Genomic DNA, 25,274 nt, shown 5'->3' on the forward strand with positions numbered 1-25,274 from the left:
TTTTATATGCTGCATTGATTTGGAATCTCACAGGCGTTTTCGGCAGAAAGCACGACCTGTGGCCCACGTGGGAATGGTCTGTTTGTGCAGTTTGAGAGGCTGATCCCTATTCAAAGCAGGCACTCGGCTCTTGAAAGAACTATAATGCCACTCTGGCCTAAGGAGGAAATTCAAGCCTGCCTTCTTCATGAGAAAAACCATATTACCAGAGCAGGTCCAAAAAAAGAGCCAAGGTGGGGATGCAGAAGCCCTGTGACATACCGAAATGTTAAGAAAATAGAATCAGTGATGAGAGTGAATGGGATCCAGGAAGATAAAAAGACATTTTAGTGGAAAGGAAATGAGATCAGTAGGGAGGACTAGGGAAAGGAGTGTCTCTGGATATTAATGCATAATCATCTATAGCTCTTTGGAAAAGGGACTGAGGAAAGTCAGGGGCAGGGCTGGGAAATATTTATGCCTTTGAATCCTTAGATTTAAATCCGTTAAAATGCGGAGTAGAATCCCAGTCTTCTGATCAGTGTTATGTATATGTATACCTGTGCATACCACTGATGACTGGTGAAAAATTAGTTTTTTTTTTTATTTCACAAGACCCAAGGTTAAAGATACATAGTAATAGTGGACAGAAGGCTGACTTTGGTTTTAGAAAAATCTGAGTTCAAATCTTCATGCCTTCAAGATAAACTTAGCTACTTGACTCTATACTTCTTTAATGATGATAATGGTGATGATAAGAGGAAGAAAAGTAACTAGCATTATACGATTCACTAAGCTTTTCAAAGAATTTTACAAATATTTCATTTGAACCTCATGACAGCCCTGAGAGGTATGTCTTATTATCATTCCCACTTTACAGATGAAGAAACTAAGGCAGAGGGTCACGCAGTAGGCTCAATTAGACATTGAGTTTTACCGATTCCAGGGTCAGAGCTCTAACAATTGCTCTACCTAAATGTGACATCTTTATTCTGGATATATTTCACCTTGCCACTGCACTACATGGGCACCCTTCCAACTTCCCACTTTCTAATCCTTGCTGAAAAGAATAATCAAATGAACACGGCCAAATGCATCAGGAAAGGCCATATCACCAGATGGATAACCAGGCTGTCCTAGTGTTCACTTAACATCTTTGTGACTTCTCAAAACAATTCTCTTCTCCTTCTTTCCCTACCTGTCACTTCATAATATGTTATTTCCCCTGTTAGAATGCCATCTCTTTAAGGTCAGACACTGATGAACTCTTGTATTTCAATCTATAACTTAGTTTGGAATACTGTAACTGAGCAAGACATCTAGGATATAGTAAGCATTTAGTACTTCTCACTCACATAACGTTGAACTTGATATATTTGATTATTTTTGTCAAACAATTTTTCTTTTTTGTTGTTTTTTTATAGTAAACTCATCACTAGCAGGGAAGGCTATGCAATACAATGTAGACAATATAAAAAAGAGAGAAGTCAATAAAAATCTTTCTAAAATAGATGGAGGAAAATACAAATTTAGACATTACAACTTTGAAAGGGGATAGAAGAAATCCCACCGAAAATTAAAAAGAACAAGATTATTCTAAAAAGAACAAATTTCCAGAAAAAAGAAACCTATTTATAGACCCAAAATAATTTATAGAATAAAATGAGAGACTGAAACAAAATTTATTGTGGTTCAAGCAATCCAAAAACATCGAGGTATACAATCATCTTTTCAAATAATGCAATAGTAAAAAGCTGAAATCCTCAAGATACAAAAAAAGGCAAGCTCTTAAAGGCACTATGGACAATGAAAACACTATTAGGCAGAGATATACTAATTGAAAGATAGTTACACCAATATACAGTTGGTGGAACTACCCAATCACTTTGGCAATCAATTTTGAATTAGCCAAGAGAAACTACTAGTCTTCAAACCCTTTGACTTGGTGATTTCACTAATGGCCATATGCCCTCAAGAGGATAATGAGAGACAGGAAAGTTCCTTAATAAAACCAAATGTTTCTAGCAGATATATAGTAATAAAAGCATATAATTAAAATATGAATCGATTAAATGGGGAATTAATGAAGATTAGGATGAATGTAACAGAAAATTATTATATTGTAATAAATTAGAACTATAAACAAGGGAAAACTTGTATGAACTGATATACTGGGAAGAAACCAAAAGTAGAAAAATAATATAAACAATGGCTACAATAAAACAAATAAAGATAATTCTAAAAGGAAAGAAGATATATGTAAAGAATGATGACTAATACTAATATTAATGCAATGGCTAATACACTGACACATTTGCTCAATCTCTAGGGAGAAAATTGGACCACAGATACAGAATGTTACACCTTTTGTCAACAAAGGTTTGAATATTGTTTTAAATATTTTGTTTAGCAAAGGAGGAAAGTATTGGTTGGGACTGACAAGGAAATTGACTTCAATAAAAAACACAAGACAGGAATCAGCTTTGTGTGTGTGTATATGTATATATTTGTGTGCTTTAAACAAAAAATGTATAAAAGGGGCAACCAGCGCTACAATAGTTAGAGATGAGGTAAATAGAAGAGAGAGACAGCAAAACCAATGTTTTCCTGGGCACATTGATCCAGCCTGTTGGGTTTGTACCCCAAAGAGTGTAAACCTTAAAATTTCTTAGACTTATGAATGTTGGAAATTTCACCATTGGGAAATTTCATACTTGGAAAAAATTTCCTACTGATAGTAAGAACTCTATTGGAATGTGAAACCCCTTGGCATGGGAGGATCCTTCTCCTCCCTACTTAAGACTACTTTAGGACAGAAACCTTTTGCTAAACAATGGAAAGGGCTTTGACCTATACTTAAGCATAGAACAGGAAGTTCTTTGAGTCATGATTGATTTTAGAATTGATACAATAGAGATACTTGGAATGACAGAACCAGGTCTTGGAACTTCCAATCTCCACCCTACTCAGAGTAACAGGATTTAGAAAGGGCTGCAGCAAAGGATCAAGATTTAATTATTTGAGAATATGACCTTCAACAGACATGTGCAAAGCCACAGACCTCTGGGCGGTCCTGGGTTAAACTAGAACCACCATTGGCACAGGGGAGACATCAACAGTGATTAGTAGATGTGAGAACTGAGGGGAGGGAACTTAGATGGTTTCCTTAGAGATAGTGGGGTCTGAGGAGAGGGGGAGGAGGTTTTGCTCTGAGCGAGGTGGCTCTGAAGGAGGACTGAGGAGGTTGCTCTGTGGGAGGACCAGGAGAGAAGGCTGGCTCTGAAGGAGGAGAATTCTCTGGAAACATTTCTTGAAAGGAGGCTCTCTTGAAGGTGGAGCCTGAGGTTGGCATGAGAAGCCTTACCTAGAGAGATCTTGGGTGAGTGATAAAACCAACTGACTGATTTATTCATTCTTATTCCTTTCTTACTTTCTCTCTTTTTCTATTGATTAATCAGTGTATTATAAATTAAATTTCTCTATAAAACCCAGTTTGGCTTGGGCATATTCATAAATTGGGAATAAATTCCCTGGTGACCATCTTATATTTATATAAAACCAAGACACAGTAGAAAACATATTTCAGTGGTCATAATTGATATATATATTCCCTTGCTCCCAAACATTTTAATTATCACAGAGTTAATAAGGAAAAAAAAAACTTGAACAAGAATATTCATAGGTGTGCTTTTTCATGGTGGTAAATCCAGGAAGTCATACAGAGCGAAAGGAGCAGAACTAGGAGAACATTAGACACAGAGACTAACACACGCTGGCACAATCCAATGTAATGGGCTTCTCCATTAGTGGCAATGCAGTGATCCTGAACAACTTGGAGAGATCTACAAGAAAGAACACTATCCACATTCAGAGGGAAAACTGTGGGAGTAGAAACACAGAAGAAAAACAACTGCTTGATCACATGGGTTGAAGGGAAATGGCTGGGGATGTAGACTCTAAATTAACATCTTAATGCAAACATCAACAACAGGGAAATAGGTTCTGAGCAAGGACACAGGTAATAAATAAAATTGCACGTGGGCTGCAGGAACTGTGGGTGGGGGGGATGGAGGGAAAGAATATGATTCTTGTAACCAAGTAATAATGTTCTAAACTGACTAAATAATAAAAATAAATAAATAAAATTTAAAAAATAAAAGGGGCAACTAGGTGACTCAATGGAATCAGAGGCAAGCCTAGAGATGGGAAGTCCTGGTCCTCCCCCCCTCAAATGTATAAAGAAGTCTAAGAAGGACAAAGACCTGAAAATGATATGTGCCAACACTTTCTGTTTTCAAAGCTGTCACACATCCCTAGGTCAGGGATTCCGGAACTCTCCTCTCTTTAAGTTCAAAATACAACACTCATTCCTATTAAAAACACTAGAAAGTATAGGAACAGAAGGGTCTTTCCTAAAATAATAAACAGTATATATCTTAAACCATCAGCCAACATCATCTGCAATGGGGATAAAGTAGAAGCCTTCCCAATAAGATCAGGAGTGAAACAAGGATGCCCATTGTCACCTCGATTATTTAACAAAGTACTAGAAACACTAGCAGTAGCAATTAAGAGAATAAAAAGAAATTGAAGGTATTAAAGTGGTCAATGAGGAGACCAAGCTATCACTCTCTGTGGATGATATGATAGTCTACTTAAAGAATCCTAGAGAATCAACTAAAAAGCTGGTCAAAATAATCAACAACTTTAGCAAAGTTGCAGGATACAGAATAAACCCGCATAAGTCATCAGCATTTCTATATATCTCCAACATATCTCAGCAGCAGGAATTAGAAAGAGAACTTCCATTTAAAATCACCCTAGACAGTATAAAATACTTAGGAATCTATCTGTCGAGACAAACACAGGAACTATATGAACACAACTACAAAACACTCTCCACACGATTAAAACTAGAACTAAACAATTGGAAAAACACTGAATGATCATGGGAAGGACGAACTAACATACTAAAAATGACCATCCTGCCCAAATTAATTTACTTATTTAGTGCCATACCCATCAAACTACCAAAAAACTTTTTTACTGAATTAGAAAAAAACCATGACAAAGTTCATTTGGAAGAACAAAAGATCAAGGATATCCAGGAAAATCATGAAAAAAGATACAAAGTACGGAGGAGTTGCAGTCCCACATCTCAAACTATACTATAAAGCAGTGGTCATCAAAACAATTTGGTACAGGCTTAGAGACAGAAAGAAGGATCAGTGGAATAGACTTAGGGCAAATGACCTCACCAAGACAGTCTATGATATGGTCAAAGATTCCAGCTTTGGGGACCAAAATCCACTATTTGATAAAAAACTGCTGGGAAAATTGGAAGACAGTATGGGGGAGATTATGTTTGGATCAATATCTCACACCCTACATCAAGATAAACTCAGAATGGGTGAATGACCTGAATATAGAGAAGGATGTAGACTCTAAATGATCATCCTAATGAAATCACAAACAACACGGAAATAAATTCTGATCAAGGACACAAGTAATACCCAATGAAATCGTGCAGGGTGGGTAGAGGGGAGGGAGAGAAATAATGTGATTATTGTAACCAAGGAATAATGTTCTAAATTGACTAAATAAATTAATTCAAATAAAAATAAAATAAAAAATTCTTCCTCGGTTTCCAAAGGCAGAACTTTTTTTTTTTGCTTTCAATTTCTGTTGTGAGAATTCATGAGATAAAATTCATATTTGCTAGAAGACTGGACTATATATTTCAATTCTAATTACTTGCTACTCTAGAAGAAAATATAGGATCATAGCTTAAAAATAAGAAACAATTAATTTGTTACTACCTTTCAAAAAATGACAAAAGATTTCTGTTTCCCCCACATAATAAAAAAGTACATTAAAAGAGCACAGAACACTAATTTAAGATCAAGCCTATTATGGCTACATCTTTGTTTAGGAAAACGGTGAAAAGCCTTATACCAAATGAGGTTTACCCAAGCAAGTGAATCATTATCAATTGCAGTATTTTATTTTTGACATCAGTATCTGTCATGCATTAAGCAAATAATTACATTATTTTTCTTCTTCAGCTGATGAAGACAAATCTTTATTTATTGAAATTCCTCTAATCTTGAAATCCTATATTTTTTATAACTGAAGGAGAAATCAGATGTTTATTTCAATTTCTAGAGTCATGTATACAACCTGACTTAAAGGAAAGTAATGATTACAGACTTCTTATTTGTGAAGGAAGGGAAGAGATAAAATCATCAACCCTCCAACTTGCTACGGTCATGAATAACTGAAGAGAAAGGTATTTCCCTATTCTACAACTTGATACATAGCTGCAGCTTATCCAAGAGATCTAGAAGGGTTTGAAAATAATAAAATTAGAGCTCCAAATTAAGTTTGAGAACTAAAGCCATCTTTTGATTACTAGACTCAAGTGAAAGGGAATAAGGACAAGTGTTATAATCTTTTCTGCATGGTTAGCTCTTTTTATTCCAGTGTGCTGACTCTGGCATAATCCTTACTTAACTTTTTTTTGATCAGATGTTAAATTCTTCTTAGTTGGAAATTTCCTTCAATGCCACTGAAACTTTCTACTGCAAAGCTTCACCAAATGCTTTATTTATATCTCCAGCATCCTATAGACCACAAAACCTCCTACATGCCCCTGCCAAAAATAGCCCAAGACATACTTCTTTTATTCGCTTAGGATATAGCTATCCATGCCTGGAAAAGACACACACATGCACACATATATAAGACACAGATGTACAACAGTATTTATATTTCCTGGGGAAACGATTTATACTAAAGATAGAAAAACAGATGAATGACAAAGGAATAATAATAAATAAAACATGGAATGCCGCAGTCAATCAATAATCAATATCTGATATTTTTGAAGCAATATGTCAGGTAACATGGGATCACAAAGAAACAATGACAGTCTTCCTGATTGTCAATTATAAAAGAGAAACTTTGGAAGTAGACTAGACCTATAATTTCATTGATTTAAGGAACACTTAGATGAAGATATTCCTTCTACCAATACAGGGCAGCAAATTTCATGTAACTGACAGTCTTAGAAAGTTGTTTTGTATTAGGAGGAATTAAAAAAAAAAACAAGTTCACATGGACAGATCAGTGGTTGCATAGAAAACAGTTAATTCAATCAATAAGGACTTATTTAAAAATTACTATATAATAAATATCATGCTAGACACTGGTGATCTTATTCATTTAGTTGTTTTTCATTCATGTCCCATGATCCCATTTGGGATCTTCTTGACAAAGATGCTGGAGTAGTTTACCAATTCCTTCATGAGCTGGTTTTATAGATGAGGAAATAGAGTTGCCTCTGGGTGAAGTGAACAGGGTGAAGTGACTTGCTCAGGGTCACACATCTATTAAGTGACTGATGCCATAAATGAACTCAGAAAAATGAGCCTTCCTGACTTCAGGCCTAGTGTTCTCTGTACTGCCCTACTTAGCTGCACTAAACACTGTACCCAAGGTCTAATGCTTTATAAATATAAAAATGAGAGTCCCTAGTGTTCAATGAGTTTATATTCTATTAGAGTGGGAGGGGGAGTAGGAGGAGGGGGAAAGGAGTAAATACAATCACAAGTACAAAGGAGTGTGTCTGTGTATGTGTGTGTGTGTGTATATATATATATATTTTTTGCGTGTGTGTATGTATATATAAATACACACACACAACAATATAAATACTACCTAATGGGGACAGGGGGTATTAGGAGGCAGAGGAAAGGAAGGCAGGCTTCATATTAAAGATGAAACTTTAACTAAGATAAAAAGGAAATGGGGAATCCTAAAGGATAAAGGTAAAGGAGTATATCAGGCATAGAGAATAGACTTTGCAAAGGCATGGAGATGGGAGATTGGGGTATGTGGAAAGAGTATTTTGACTAGACCACAAACTACAGGGAAGAGATTAAAAGGCCAGCATAGTCATGGCAGGGACTGTTTCTGAATTTTTTTTTTTGCATTCGTAGTGCTCAGCATAGAGTACAGTACTTAAATGCTTATTGAACAATCATGCATGGTCAAAGAAGCATCTCCTGGGGGTGCCTGCCACAAGCCTGGGGTGACCTTTCCCCTAAAATGCAGAAAAGTCACCTCCAATAGACGTTGCATTCTGGCTAAATCAATGTCATTTCCATATGCTTTTGGTACCTTTGGTATGATCTTAAAAGATATCTCATGTCTTTCCAACCAATACCAAACGTGAATCAACAAATGTATCTGTTTGGCCTGACTCAGAGGAGTGATGACTATATTATTGGAAGGAAGGTCAAGGTAGATTAAGCAACACTGTGAAAGGCTAGAAATGTCAAAAACAGGACATATTGCACTTTAGCAGCAATTGGGAAAAGCATAGGAGTTGATCAAGTAGGTTTGAGGGGCATGCTCTGGGCCCTTAACTGGGCCTTAGTAAATCACTTTGATAGTTATGTAGAGGGCATACTGGAAAAGAGAGACCAGAGATGCTGAAAGATGAACTGGAATGTGATTAGGACAGTCCAGAAAAGAAGTGATGAGGTTCTGAATTATGGGGGGGGGGGTGGCTATGGACATAGAAAGAAGGAGATCAGATACAAGAGAAGGTGTGGACATAGGGATGCCCACTCCTTGTATATGTGAAATAAGGGAAAGTGAAGAATCCAGGGTGAACCTGAGTGGCAGAACAAAGTGGGGATGAAAGGAGAAGACAATTACTTCTATTTTGGAAAGGTTAGCATGGAGGTGTCTAGCTTGACTTAAAAGTAGATTGAGTGTGTATATAAACATCTAGAGGCAATGAACAACTGAGAAACTATTTCAATCCACAGAAGGTGATATTGTTACCATAATGGTATGTATAGAGAAAGAAGAGGATTTAGAGAAGTGGTTGCTGGTAAAAAGAGTAAGTAGCCAAGAAGATAGGAAGATTATGACATCTCTATCACAAAGAACCTAAGAAGAGAAGGCATCCAGGGAGACAGTGTCACATGTATAGAGAGAGGGGTGAACAAAGATGAGAATTAATAAAAACCTAGCAAATGTTGATGTGAGGACATCATTTCTTACTTTGGAGAAAGTAAGTTAAGGAGGTGTGAGGTCATTAGTGAAACTTCAAAGCACTAAAAAGTAAGAAGATAACGAGTAATGACAATAATAAGAGACAATTTAACCTAGGAGTTTGGCTATGAAAGGAAGGAGAAATAAAGGGAGAGTAGGGGCAAAGAATTTTTCAAGGATTAGTGAGACTGGGTGTAATTTTCAGAAACCAAGAAAGGAACCATAAGAGGAGCTGAAAGGTCAGAGATAGGGTAAATGGGGAGGGGGTTGGAAGAAAGGTAATGACCCAACAGTTTGCCTGTAAACAAATGGAGTACTTTAGTAGACTGAATGGTCAATATGAGTCAGAAGTGTGAGGAAGCAGCCAAAAACCCTACTGTGATTTTCATCTATGTTGTGAAAGGTATAGCTTTCAGAAATGAGATAATAGTTTTTTCTCTGTTTTTCACCTGCCTGGCTTTGGAATCAGTGCCATATTTGTGTCCTAGAACTTCTTTGCTTATTCTGTCAAATAGTTTGGATAGTATTGGCATTAGATGTTCTATGAATATTTGATAGAATTCACCTGTGAATCCATCTGGTCCTGGGGATGTTTTCTTAGGTAGTTCTTTGATGGCTTGTTCAAATTCTTTTTCTGATATGGGGTTATTTAGGAATTCTATTACTTCTGTTAATTTAGGCAATTTATATTTTTGTAAATATTCATCCATATCCCCTAGATTGCCATATTTATTGCCATATAATTGGGCATAATAGTTTTTAAATATTGCCTTAAAAGCCTCTTCATTAGAGGAGAGGTCTCGCATTTCATCTTGGATACTGTTAATTTGGTTTTCTTCTTTCCTTTTTTAAATTAGATTGACCAGTACTATGTCTATTTTTTTTCAAAGTACCAGCTTCTAATCTTATTCATTAAATCAATAGTTCTTTGACTTTCAATTTTACTAATTAGTCCTTTAATTTTAAGGATCTCTAATTTAGTTTTCATCTAAGGATTTTTAATTTGTTCTCTTTGTAGTTTTTTTAATTTGGATCCCCAATTCATTGACCACTGTCCTCCCTAATTTATTAATATATGAACTCAAGGATATAAATTTCCCCCTAAGTACTGCTGTGGCTGCATCCCATATATTTTGAAAGGATATCTAATCATTGTCATTTTCTTCAATAAAATGAACAATTGTTCTTATGATTTGTTCTTTAACCGATTTTGAAGAATTTTAATCATATTATTTAATTTCCAATTAATTTCTGATTTGCCTCTCCATGTACACTTACTAATTATTATTTTCATTGCATTGTGATCTGAAAAGGTTGCATTTATTATTTCTGCTCTTTTGCACTTTTTTACTGAATTAGAAAAAAAAAACATAACAAAGTTCATTTGGAAGAACAAAAGATCAAGGATATGCAGGAAAATAATGAAAAAAATGCAAAGGTCGGTGGCCCTGCAGTGTCAAATCTCAAATTATAAAGCAGTGGTCATCAAAACAATATGGTACTGACTAACAGAAAGAAAGGAGAATCAGTGGAATAGACTTGGCGTAAGTGACCTCAGCAAGACAGTCTATGATAAGCCCAAAGATCCCAGCTTTGGGGACAAAAATTCACTATTTGATAAAAACTGCTTGGAAAAATTGAAAGACAGTATTATGGGAAAGATTAGGTCTGGATTAACATCTCACACCTTACATGAAGTTAAACTCAGAATGGGTGAATGACTTGAATATAATGATGGAAACTATAAGTAAATAAGCTGAACACAGAATAGTATACATGTCAGATCTTTGGGAAAGGAAATATTTTAAGATGAAGCAAGAGTTAGGAAAAATCACAAAATGTAAAATCAATAATTTTGATTACATTAAATTAAAAAGGTTTTGTACAAACAAAACCAATGCAAACAAAATTAGGAGGGAAGCAACAAATTGGGAAAAAAATCTTCATAACAAAAACCTCTGACAAAGGTCTAATTATTCAAACATACAAACAGCTAAATCAATTGTACAAAAACCAAGTCATTCCCCAATTAATAAATGGGAAAGTGACATGAATAGGACATTTTCAAATAAAGAAATTGTAAAAATGGAGATTTTGAACCCAAGACTTGAATCCCCAGAAGTCCTTGGTGTTTCCCAGAATCCCCTATAATCTCACCTGAGTCCCCAGTTTGGCACGATCATAATTGGTATTTAACTGGCAGTAACGCCTCCCTCTCTTTCTTCTATTCCATTGCAATGATGTAGTAAGTAAACTAAGCTTGAGGATTCTGAATTGGGTAATCAACCACAGGAACATGGTTATTATTGTGTATTTTCTTTATTCCTTGATTTCTAATAATCCTTAAAAACCTCATAAAATATAATAATTTTATCACTAGATAATTTAATTTTTATAAAATCAAAACTATTAATAAACACATGAAAAAGTGTTTTAAATCTCTTATAATCAGAGAAATGCAAATCAAAAAAGCTCTGAGATACCACCCCACACCTAACAGATTGGCTAACATAGCAAAGGAAAGTAATGAATGCTGGAGGGGATGTGGTAAAACTGGGACATTGATGCTTTGCTGGTGGAGTTGTGAAATGATACAACCATTCTGGAAAGCAATTTGGAACTATACCCAAAGGCCAGAGTGGTATATGTTGCTGATGGAATACTATTGTGCTCAAAGGAATAATAAAGTGGAGAAATTCCATGTGCCCTGGAATGACCTCCAGGAATTAATGCAGAGTGAGAGAAGCAGAACCAGGAGAACATTCTACACACAGATTGATACACTGTGTTACAATCGAATGTCATGGACTTCTCCATTAGTGGCAATGCAGTGATCCTGAAGAACTGGGAGAGATTTACAAGAAAAAACACTATTCACATTCAGAGTAAAAACTGTGGGAGGAGAAACACAGAAGAAAAATAACTCTTTGATTACATAGGTCCAGGGGGATATGATTGCAGATGTAGAATCCAAATGATCATCCCAATGCAAACATCAACATGATGAAAATAGGTTCTGATCAAGGATACATGTAAAACCCAGTGGAATTGCAGGAAGGGATGGGGGGATGAAAGGGAAGAAAATAATATGATTCTTGTAACTAAGGAATAATGTTCTAAATTGATTAAATAAATTAATTTTTAAAATCCACGGAATGGAAGTAATATAACTACTCTGTATTATTTTAAATGTGCTGTCCATTTATCTAAAAAGAGAACAATAAGAGCAAAGAATAATGATTTTTCTAAAAAATAACTTATTTTGCCTCTATATTTTCAAGCCTCTGTTTCTTATGCTTCAGCTAAAGGAAAAAAATGCAAGAGTAGGATTCATGATCTGACAAAGCAAAAGCAAAAATAGGCCTAAAATTAAAAGAAGCTTGAAGGGAAGGGAAGCTCTATCTTGCTAAAAGAAACCAGAGACAATGAAATAATATGAACACTAAACATATATGCACCAAATGGAAGACCATCTAGATTCTTAAAGGAGAAGATGTTTCAGAAGAAAATACACAGTAAAATTATACTAGTGGAAGACCTCAATTTTTCCTCTGAAGGTTGATACTTAAAACCCCCCAAAAATGAAATAAATTAGAGATGAATAAAATCTAGGAAAAAGTTAGATGAGATAGATCTCTGGAAAAAAATTAAATAGGAAAAGAAAGGAGAATAACTTTCTGTCAGCTGTACATGGTACCTTCACAAAAACTGAGCATATTGTTGGGCATAAAAACCTAACCAACAAAAGCAGATAAGGGGAAATATTAAATATACCCCCTATCAATTCACAATGCAGCAAAAAGTATGTTCAATGAAGAGCAATGAAAACATAATGAAAAATTAATTGGAAAACAAAATAATCTAATCATAAAGAATAAGGCAACCAAAAAACAAAGTGTAGAAATAGTCATTAATTTCACTAAAAAAGAATAACAACAATAAGACAACATAGCAAACTTTTTGGGATGAAGCCAAAATAGCCATTAGGGGAAAATTAAAATTTTAAATGCATACAACAATAAAAGAAAGAACAGATAAATAAAATGGATTTCTAATTAAAACCCCCAAAAAACTAGAATGTGAACAAATTAAAAATCTTCAAATAAAAAACAAAATGGAAATCATTAAAATCAAAAGTAGAAAAAAATTTTAAAGAATTGAACTAATAAAGAAATGTAGGACCTGGTTTTACATAAAATAAATAAATAAATAAATTTAAGAAACCAAGTTAGTTTGATTGAAAAAAAAAAAGAAAACAGAACTACTAGTATCAATCATAAAAAGTCTGAAATTAACTCAAATGAAGATGAATTTAAAGCCATCATTAGGAATTCTTTAGCCCAATTATTTCAGTAAAACTGCTAATAAAAATGAAATAGATGAACATTTACAAAAATATAAATTGGTAAGATTAAAACAAGAGGAAACAGAATACTTAAGTAATTCTGTTTTAGAAAAAGAAATTGAGCAAGCCACCTATGAGTATCCTAAGGAAAAAAAATCCCCAGTACAAGATGAATTTGAAAATCATTTTTACCAAACATTATAGGAACAATTAATGCAAATACCACATGAATTATTTGAAAATTTTGTAAAGAAGGAGTCCTACCAAGTTCCTTTTATGATAGAAATATGGTTTTGATAACTAAACTAGGCAGAGCAAAAATGCAGGAAAAAAACTTATAGATCAATTTCTTTAATGAATATTGGTACAAAAATTTTAAATAAAGTGCTATCAAAAAGATTATAGCAATATATAACAAAGATAATACACTATGTTGTATACCAGGACTTTATGGCTGGTTCAATGTTAGGAAAAGTAGCAGAATAATTTGCATATCACTAACTATAACAAAAAATTATGTAATTACATCAACGTATACAGAAAACCTTTTGATGAAATACAACACTCATTCCTATTTAAAACAGTAGAAAGCTTAGGAATGAATGGAATCTTCTTAAAATGCTAAATAGTATCTATATAAAATTAAGAGCAAACATTATTTATAATGGGGATGTATTGGAAGCCTTTCCAATAAGATCAGCAGTGAAACAAGTATGTTCATTAATACCCCTATTATTTAATATTTTACTAAAACTGCTACCCATAACAATGAGAAAAGAATATGAAATTAAAGTATTAAAATAGGCAATGAGGCAACAGAACTATCACTCTGTGGATGATAAGAAGGTATACTTAAAGAATCAACTAAAAAACTAGTTGAAACAACAGTTTCAGCAAAGTTGCAAGATATAAAATGAACCAGCATGCACCATTAGCATTTCTATACGTTACCAACAAAGTCCAGCACCAAGAGATAGAAAGAGAAATTCGACTGAAATAACTGTGGACAATATAAAATTTCGGGAAGTCTGCATGCTAAGAAAAACCAAAGAGCTATATGAACACAATTATAAAACACTTTTCAAACAAATTAAGACAAATCTCAGCAAAACAGAGAAATATTAATTGTTAATGAGTAGGCCAAGGCAATATAATAAAAATGACAATTCTATCTATGTTCATTTATTTAGTGCCATAGGAATCAAACTACCAAAGAATTATTTTATAGAGCTAGAAAACATTGTAATAATATTCAACTGCAAGAGCAAAAGGTCAAGAATATGAAGGGAATCAATGAAAATGTGAAGAGGCCTACCAGACCCAGATTTCAAACTATAGTACAAAAAGAAAATCAAGACTACCTGGTATTAGCTAAGAAATAGAGAGATAGATCAATGGAATGTATTGGGGGTACAATATATAGTGTACAATATACAGTGTTACAATGACCTGGTGTCTGATAAACATAAAGATCATGATCTCACCATTTGAAAAAATTACTGGGAAAACTGGAAAGCAGTTTGACAGAAACTAGTCATAGATCTGCTATAAGCAGTTATATCGTTCAGTGGACAGAGCATTGGATCCGGAGTCAGGAAGACCCGAATTTTAAATCCAACCTTAGACACTTCGTATCCGTTTGAACCTGACAAAGTCACTTAATGTCTGGTTACCATAGTCCATTAGAGAATGAAGTGGCAAAGCACTCTAGTATCTATGCCAACAAAACTCCATTGATACTATGTATGGTCCAAATGATCATGAAGAGTCTGACATGACTGAACAACAAAACTCCAGGCACTGACCAACATCTCACACCCTAGTCTAAGATGAGGTCGAAATGTCAAGATATGATATAGACAAAAGGATAGTAGCTTAAGTCAATTAGGAAAGCAAGTCATTCTAAGGATAAGAAAAGACTTTATGACCAAAAGAGAGATAAGAGAAGAACACGGAAAGTACAATGATTTCATTTGAATACATGAAAATAAAAAGCACGCATACAAACAAAACCCATGCAGTCAAAATTAGAAGGAAAGCAGGAAACTGGTGGGCAGAGGTATAGAAATTCACAGGAAGTTTCTCTGACAAAAGCCTCATTTCTCAAATATGTAGGGAACTGACCCAAATGTATTAAGATTAGAGCCATTTTTTCAGCTGATAATAGGAAGGAGGGAGAAAATGTAAATCTCAAAATTAGTTTAAAATTGCTTTCATGTAATTGGAAAAAAATATAACAAAAAAATTAAAAGAAAAAGAATAAAAATTTCATTAGGGCAGGAGCCACTACATTTTTATAGCAGTAGCCAAGGATCGGCACAGTGCCTGGTACATAGAAAATACTTAATAGAAGCATTTATCGATTCCTTTATGCATTTAAAAATAGAGAAAGGTAGAAATACTAAATATACTTTTAAAGAACCTAACACAATAACAATTGTACTCAACCAAGCAAGTATGGAGGAAGAAGGTGGTAGGCAAGCATTTAAAATAGATGAATAAAAATTTTTCAAAAGAAAAAATTACAAAAACTATCAATAATGTGACATGATCTTAGATGAAATGTTAAAAATTGCTAATAATCAGAGAAATGTGATTAAAATCAATCTTGACCTGTCATCTTGTCCCTATCAAGGCAGATTTAGCATTTCACTATTAGTAGAACTATTAATTATTTTACCTCCTCTGGAAAAGAACTTGGAATTATGAAAAAAAAACAAGTTATTTATTGTAGTTATCAGAGATTGCTCTAAGTGGACTATACTCCATAGAAATCATTGACAATGAGAAAAGTCATTTGTACAGAAATCATCTTGGCAATATTACTTATGACTTTTTTAAAAGCTAAAAATAAAATAGGTTAGCAAAACTAGAAGGGAAAACCAAAAGCTCTCTTCTGCCTTATTTCTGTTTAGAGCAGTGTAGATCTCACCAAATAGCATACATTGGTATGAGATTGTGCTGCTTCACTACATAAAAAAATATATATACATATATATATACATATATATGTATACATATAGTTCAAGTTGGCCTTGTGGCAAGATGGTTATTTTTTTCTGATTACCACATCTAATCCAATTTTTTATGAAACTATTTTACAAATGTGAAGACTAGGCAACCAGACCATAATATAAATAACCGAAATATTGAATTTCCAGAATCCAGGTACTTTGGAATGTTTGTGGAAATCATTTTTGGATAGCTTTCACAATTATATAATTTAAGACACCTAAAAATAACACTAATTTTTAAATTGCCAAGCAAAACATCAGAGACTTAAAGACTGGAAATATTTATATATAAGTTTTGTCAGTCATAGCAAGAATTAAGTTAAAAGGCAGGCAGCTTGCATTTGTGCTTCAGACTACTGATTATCACCTAACAATAAGAAGTTTAGGCAGCGCCAAAATGGTGGAGTAGAGAATGTGCTGATATGATCCCTCACAATATTTCCTGCCATACAACTTTAAAATAACATCTCAAATCAAATTTGGGATATAATTGGGTTGGATGAACTCACACAGAAAACAGAAGTGAAGAGTAGAATGGATTAGAAATCAGAATCCAACAATAAGTTGCTTATAAGAAACACAGTTGAAAACAGGGTGATGAAGCACAATCTATTCTGCTTCAATTAAATTTGAAAAGGCAGGGATAATGTGCAGTTAGGTAGTACAATGCATAATGGGTCAAGGATGAAGAGTCAGGAGGACCCAGGTTCAAATTTGATCTCAGATACTTCCTAGCTGTGTGACCTTGGGCAAGTCACTGAACCTCAAAATCAAGTGTTTTCTACTCTTCCGTATTAGAATTGATACAAAGAGAGAGGGTAAGGGTTTAAAAAAAAAGAAAAGAAAAGGCAGGGATAGCAATTATGATCTCTGACAAAGCAAAAGTAAATAGAGACTTAATTAAAAGGGATGAGCAGGGACACTACATCTTGCTAAAAGGAACCATTGACAATGAAGTAATAACAACTAAACATAAATTATGAAATGGCATCCAAATTCTTAAAGGAAAAGTTACATGAATTATAGGAGGAAATAGAAAGTCAAAATATATAACTAGGAAATCTATACTTACTCTTCTCAAAGCTACATAAATATATAGTAGGAGACATTCAGCATAGTCTAGTGTTTGATAAACCAAAAGATCCAAGGTTTTAGAGTAAGAACTCACTATTTGAAAAAAGTTGCTTGAAAAACTGGAAAACAGGTTTGGCAGAAACTAGGCACAGATGAAAAATATCACACTGTATGCCAGGATACAGTAAAAATCAATACATTATCTAGATGTAAAAGGTGGTACAACCAGAAGCTCATGGAAAAATGTACTTGTCGGATCTATGAATAACGGGAAGGTTTACGAGCAAATAAAAGATAGGGAAAATTATGAGAAATAAAAAAGATCATTTCAATTTCATAAAATTAAGAGGTTTTGCACAAACAAAATTTAAAGCCTCCAAAATTAGAAGGAAAATAGGAAACTGGGGAAAATTTACAGCAAATTTGTCTGATAAAAGCCTCATTTCTCAAATATATAGGGAACATATCTAAATTTATAAAAATAAGAGTCATTTACCAGTTGATAAATAGTCAAGGGTTGTGAACAGGCATTTTTCATAAGAAGGAATCAAAAGTATTCAATCACATGAAAAAATACTGTAAATCATTACTGATTAGAGACATGCAAATTATACCATCTTGGAGATACCCCTTCACATCTATAAAACTAACATGACAAAAAAGAAAAAAATAATAAATGTTGGAGGGACTGTGGGAAAACTGGAACACTAGTTCACTGTTGGTGGAACTGTCAGCTGATACAGCCATTCTGGAGAACAATAAGGAACCAGACTGAAAGGGCTATAAAATTATGTATACCCTTTAACCCAGCAACACTCCCACTGGATCTGTATCCCAAAAGAGATCAGAGATAAAGGAAAAGGACTTACCTGCACCAAAGTATTTTTATCAGCTTTTTGGTAGTGACAAAGAATTGGAATCAGAGGGGCTGTCCATCACTTGGGGAATGGATGAACAAGTTGTGACATATGGCTGTAAGGGAATACTTTTGTGTCATAAGAAATCAACAGGATGAATTCAGAAAAGCCTACAAAGAACGTAAATGAACCGATGCAAAGTGAAGTGAACAGAACCAGGAAAATAATGTATGCAGTAACATAAATATTATACAATAATCAAATGTGAATGACTAAACTATTAGTAGCAAAGCAAGTTTCCAAGATAACCATAAGGAATTCATGGTGAAAATGCTATCCAAATGTTGGAATCTGAGTCCAGATCAAAGTATGTCATCTTGCAATTTAATTCCTTCATGGGATTTTTACTCTATATGTAATATATGTTTTCTATTACAACATGAGCAATATGGAAATATGTAGTACATGAAAGTACTGGTATTATTTATATTACACAATTTACCACTTGAGTGGGGGACAAGGAGGGAGGGAGAAAATGTAAATCCTAAAATGTCAGAAAACAATTGACTAATATTTTTTCTACACATAACTAAAAAAATATTAAAAAGAAATGAAAAACAGGATAGTTTCAGAAAAATATAGGAAGATTTACATGAACACAAGCAAAGTGAAGAGACCAGAAATAGGAGAACATTGTACATAGTAACAATATCATAAAGATAATGAAGTGAGAAAGACTTGGGTACTTTTATTAACATGACGATCCAAAACAACTCTAAAGGAATCATGATAAAATAAAATAAAATTCAATTCCAGAGAGAACTAGTGAACTCTGAATGAAGAGAAGCATACTTTTTTCACTTTCTTTACCTTTAATATTTTAATTTGTTTGTGTTTTCTTTGGCAATACAACCAGTAGAGATGTTTTGCATGATGTTACATACATGATAGATATCAAATTGTTTGCCTTCTTAAAGAGGGGTTCGGGCAAGATAGAGAGAGAAATTTTTGAACTCAAAAAATGAGTGTCAAAATTTTATTACATGCAATTGGGAAATATTTAATGAAATAAGTACAAATAAGTAAAAAGAAAAAAGTTTATAAACAATTACATCTCACAAAAAGCATCTTTGACAATCTAAAAATCGTGTCTTTCAATAGCTCAAGTTCCTGTTCAAAATGGTCTTACATATGAACCCCTCTGATAATATCTGTTTAGAGCCATTATGAATACAAATCAACGCCATGGCCTGTTTGCATTTAAACCACTAGCTGGTACATACAACAAACCACATGCATGCCTTGCTCAGATTTTCTCCTCTGGAAGAAAGCTAAAATAAACAATAAGGAACTTATACACTGGAAAAAGCTCTGGCCAGGAATTCAGAGGACCTTAGTATTAGCCCTGACCCTGCCAGTAACACACTGTGTGACTGTGGACAAGCCCTTTCCCCTGCCTAGGTTTCAGTTTCCTCATTTTCTCATATAGGCATATGCAAAATCAATCAAGTATAGATCCTTAGAGTTGTTCCTATTGAGGAGACGTAAAAAAGAAGAATCTACAACAGAGAGCAGGATGAGATATAACAAAATCAAAGACTTTAGAACTAAAAAGGACATTAGATAGCATGTAATCTATAACCTTTCATTTTACAAGAGAGGAAAAAAAGGAAAAAGAGGTAAAGATTAGGATCAGAGTAAAAGGAAGAGCCAAGAAGAGAATTTGGAATCTCTTGACTTCACAAATTCACATAGTTACAAAGGAAATTCTTTTAGACACACTGCCTCACTTCATAAATGAAAGAAGTAATCTTTAAATACACTGGAGCTTCTCTAGGCCAGTATCCTTGAATTTCTTATAAGGAAAGTACTCTCACACAACAAAGTATTTCTGGCAGTGAAGCTACCAATGTCAGTTGATTAATTTTAACTTGGCCTTGTGTTGACCAATATTTTAGTGAGGTTCTTATGTAGAAAATACCCCCTGGTGTGGTATATACTGTAATCTATGTTTTACTGTTATTAAACATAATTATTTATATTATGTACATAAGAAAAAAGTAGAGATCAGAAGTGAAAATAATAATCAAAATAGAAAAATATTACAATACTCCAAAGATAATAGATTTAAGAATAGGTAGTTCTAAATTCGGGCATATTGTTGAGTTCAGAAAGCACCAATGGCTTAGCCATTTGGGGGGTTTTGGTATGGATCTGTTATTTATTGCTATTAGGGTACTATCCACAAGGACATTCTTGTCTACCCATGAAGAATTCCAAGTACTCTGCAAGTGTGTATTTGACAGTGGTCAAAGGCACTTGCAGTTCTACATGGTCACACAGCCAATATGCTAGAGGGTGGGCTTGAACCCACAACAGGACTCAGAATTCATCTATCTTGTCATTAAGACATAACACTTAATAGTATTGGGGCTATATTTTTGTCATTGTTGTTTTTAATTATCTTAAGGCACAAAAGTCAGTACACTTTACAAAGATATAATGTTCATTCAATAGAAGAATAATCAGATGTAATTTTACTTTCGCAAAAATGTTGCTACTTCAATTGATTTTTAAATTGTTTTTAAGATTTCTCATCATTTAGTTGGGTTTATCTAGCCATTGGCCAAAAAGCATATCTATTGACAGTTGAATAAGTCTCTCTAGAGACTATATAATATGGATATTGTGAAGGCAGAGAGTCATAGCATTTGCGAATTGGCAAGGACTTTAACAATATAAAATGAATCCACACTATAATTTACCCAATGACTGATTATCCAGCCTCCACTTAATGACCACCACGGAGACTTAATCCACCACCTCCCAAGGTAGCCTGTTCTTTTCCTTAAAAGCCATTATTAGGAAACTATATCTTTGCAGCTCCTAGCTCTGCTCTCTGGAGGCAAACAGAATGTGTCTAATCTTTACACAAAGTATGGACTTAAAAAGTGCTTGCTTCTTTCATTATTTCCTTCCCTTTTCATTTGACAAAGCTTCAAATACTTGAAGAAAATTATCACATGCAACCTCCTACTCCCCACATAAGTCTTCTCTAGGCTGAACAAGTCCAGTCAGTCTAAAGGATCTTCCTAACCTCTTTATTTTCTTTGATTAATGAAGATGATGATGATGATGGTAAAAATTATAGCAACATCCTGTATCTTTCCAGAAATCTGATCTTTTCCAAAGGACTTTCACCATTACCTGATTTTATCACTACATTAAGCCTATAGAGAAGTGACTAGGTATTATTAACATGACCATTTTATGAATGAGGAAAATTGAGGCATTTAAGAGTTAAATAGTAGTGAAGTTTAAGAATGGCAATGATAAAGTGGAGCTCATTCAAAAGAAGATAAACAGTGTATGTAATGATAGAAGAAGACTAAAACTCCTGAGCTATGAGGAGCTAGTAAGGGAAAAGAGAAGAGTCAGGGAGGACAAACCTGTTCACAAGGGTTTTCATAGGAAAGTTATGATTGGATTTGTGTTGGCTCTAAAGTAAAAAGAAAGGATGAAGGAAGGGAGGAGGAGAAGGTGGAAACAAGCATTTATTAAACACCAACTACATCTCAAGGGCTTTACAAATATCCAGTTTAAATTATAATATTATATTATAGTGGAAGAATGTAGTATAGTGTGGAAGAGTAGAAAGAGTATTTCTTTCATCAAAACACCAGGCTTTGCTTCTCAGCTCTAGTACTACTTATGTGTCCTTGGGAAAGATAATTAGCTTCTCTGGGCACCTGTCTCCTCTATATATGATATAGATCAGTGCTGGTGAACCTTTTAGAGACCAAGTACCCAAAGTGCAACCCTCATGCCGCATATGAGCACCTCAAATTACCCAAGACAGGGGAGTGAGGAAGCGCTCCAACTGGGTTGATGGGCAGAGGGGCGGGTGATGAGAGAAATGTACTCGGGCACATGTGGAGAGGAGAAAGGGACTAGCCACCTCCGACACATGTGTCATAGGTTCTGCAACATGAGTCTAGATGACACAATGCCAAGCTCTTTGAGTTTGTGCGTGTGTGGCAGGCAGTATGTGGTACAAATTGGAGCACAATGTCAAGTCTGCCCCACTCCCTTAAAATCTCATTCCTCTAAGTTTATTAATATGCCTGAAATTATACAACTGAAGACTTAATATTTAGGTTCAAAAGCTAAGCATCTTTTAAAAAACTAATACTAAGTATTAGAATCCATGCTAATTATTGGTTCCAAAGCAGAAGGTAAGAGCTAGACAATTGGGATTGCCACAAATTTGAACCCAGACCTCCCAATATGAGGACTGGCATTCTATTCCACAGAACAACCTACGTGCCCCTTATAATTTTGTAAAAAAAATTTGTAGTAGTTTCCCATTTACTTCTTTAGTCTAATTGTACAGATAAGAAATTGAGGCAAATAAGGCTAAAGTAACTTGCTCAGGATCACACAGCTAGTAAGCATATGAGGCAAGATTTGAAATCATGAAGACGAATCTTCATGACTTCAAGCCAGACACTCTATCCACTGCATCACCTAGCTACCCAGTAAATGGGGGGGGGGGGAGAGCAAACATCTAAGGGAAGGATAAATATAGTAATAATTAATGCCTTTGCGGGAACTTTTTTACTGGAACATTTTCCCCTACAACACCTAGGAAGAAGTAAACACTGAGGGATGGGATGTTCCTACCAGTATAAAACTTGGGATAGAAGTATTTAAACTTTTATTGTGTTCTAGTATCTATTCCAAGTTCCTTCAAGTTTGATATTTTTATACATCTTTTGCACACAGTAGATATTACCCAAATTATACTGGCCTCCTGATTACAGAGACAAGGTGCTTTAACCAAAAAAACTCACAATCATTTGGAATACGTGTGAACCAGGTGCCTGCTCTCTGGGAGGAAAAAATAAGAATTCTTCTGAGGATGACCGGGCTCAGTTGAGTTCACTTATCTCTCTTAAGGAAAGGGTAGAGAAGTTAAGGAGAATAGGAGGATCAGGGTAGCTGTGATTATGCTGGAAACCAATCCCACAACTTCTGACTACAAGGAAAGGAGAATGTAACCAATTTTCCCATATTCTGGCTGCTCCCATACCTCTTGAGATCAAGCCAATGCTGTCACTTTGCAGAACACCAGTTTAATAAAATGAGATGCCTGGAACATATCTGATGAATTCTGGAGTCAAGAAGCCTTGTTTTCAAGACCTGCCTCAGACACATACAGGCTATGTGACCCTAGACCTCTCAATGACACAAGCAACTACAACCCCATGAATAGCAGAAAGGAAGCCATTCTGCAGTGATAGAGAAAGTTTCCTCACTGGAAATTCTGTACACTAATAAAATGAAAGAAATAGTACCTATACCTATGAACCGATACATCTTACACTTATAGTTTTTATATAGTAAGTTTTACACTCAGCAGACACTCAGTTTGAGCATCTGTCTGAAAAACTTACCTATGAGCCGCTCCAGTGATGCTAACACAGGCACTTTACAGATGGTCAAGCCACGTGGGGGATCGACTTCAAGAAGGAGGAGGAAAGGGGATTCATCACTGGTGATCAACAGAATCTGAGGCACAAAAGGAGGGAGGTCATCTATGTACACTCGGGGTGGAAAAAAATGACTTCACCTCTCTGGGCTTGAGCTTTTACATCTGTAAAATATGTAAAATGAGAGGGTTGGACTGATCCGCTATATCTAAATCTATGACCCTGACATACTAAATGACATAATCAGTTTCCAGGAATACTTCCACCAGCTGGAGATGATATTTAATGAATTACAGAAAAAAAAGCCATTTTACTTGGGTTGAAAAAACACTTTACAAGTATAATGTAGGAGAGATGTGTAGACATAAGTCCATGTGAGAAGCTGTCTACCTACAGCTCCTAGAGGTCTGCAATCCCAATAAAAGTCAGCAAAGCAAAGTGACACTTAAACAACAGCAAATCCTTAGATGACATAAGCTATATTAATTGATTCTTAGCAGCAAGTATAAGAGACACCCGAATCCTGATGTCCCTGATCTGATAACCGACAATGGCAATTATCGTAGCAAATGAAAAGGATCCCATTTGAAAAAAGGATATTGGGAGCACATTCTGCGTAGGGTCCCTAGGACTAGTAAGAACCCAGGGAATATATATACTCTCTGGTGACTACCTAAGAAAAGCGAGAAAGTTTAGGCCAGAAAAGAGCAACGTGTTGTTGTTAGGGGAAGGAAAGAACAGCCTTCTAATGTCTGAAGGCTTATAATACATGGAAAGGAGATTATACTTTTTCCCTTTGGCTCCAGAGAGCAGACCTAGAGCCACTAGGAAAAAGTTCTCAGGCCAATTTAGGCTCAAATAAACAGGAAGATTGCAAACAAATGAGAATATCCCAAAATGGAGTGGGGGGCTTCGGACAAGATATTTGTATGTGAATATAATTTTCAACTTTGATATTTAATGATTCTCTGAAATCAGAAAAATCAAATTAGAAAATGGGGGGGGGGTGATGCTACTGATTTGTGGGCAGCTCTCTTATATGTCTAAAGAATAGGACTATGGCACTTGGCTTTGTATCTTCCTGGGCACCCTTTTACAAATCATTTCTCAAGCAGGCATTTAATGTGATTTCATAAATAAATCCTCTAGAACTCTCTGAAACCTCTTATTTGAGAAAGCTGCCCTATACTGAAAAGAAGGTCAGAAAGTACCCCCTAAAATCTATCATCACAACAGGAACTGTCTTCCTGTTGCTTCAATCAGAAGTAAGCCTCAGTGGGAATTCCTAGGAAAATTTCTTGCAATTTTATCATTTATAAGAATAAAGTGATTGAAGAGGAAAGGAATACTCCTCTAACATGATTGTATTTATTTCAGAGGCTCTCAATGATCATAGTTTGAAAGCTGGAAGGAGTGTCATAAGCCACATAGTTCAATGCCCACATTT

General features: G+C 34.8%; 1 long non-coding RNA gene across 3 annotated transcripts in view; it reads right to left on the bottom strand.

Annotated features, from left to right (window-relative positions):
* Nucleotides 1-25,274, bottom strand: part of LOC130456132 (uncharacterized) — a 256,997-nt gene that overhangs the window by 206,289 nt on the left and 25,434 nt on the right. For all 3 annotated transcript variants that reach the window (XR_008914641.1, XR_008914640.1, XR_008914639.1), the window contains one exon: nucleotides 23,792-23,991. This is a non-coding gene — a long non-coding RNA (uncharacterized LOC130456132). The remainder of the gene's footprint in view (nucleotides 1-23,791; nucleotides 23,992-25,274) is intronic.

Source organism: Monodelphis domestica, chromosome X (genome assembly GCF_027887165.1).
Source record: "Monodelphis domestica isolate mMonDom1 chromosome X, mMonDom1.pri, whole genome shotgun sequence".
In the NCBI taxonomy this organism is placed as follows: Eukaryota; Metazoa; Chordata; class Mammalia; order Didelphimorphia; family Didelphidae; genus Monodelphis; species Monodelphis domestica.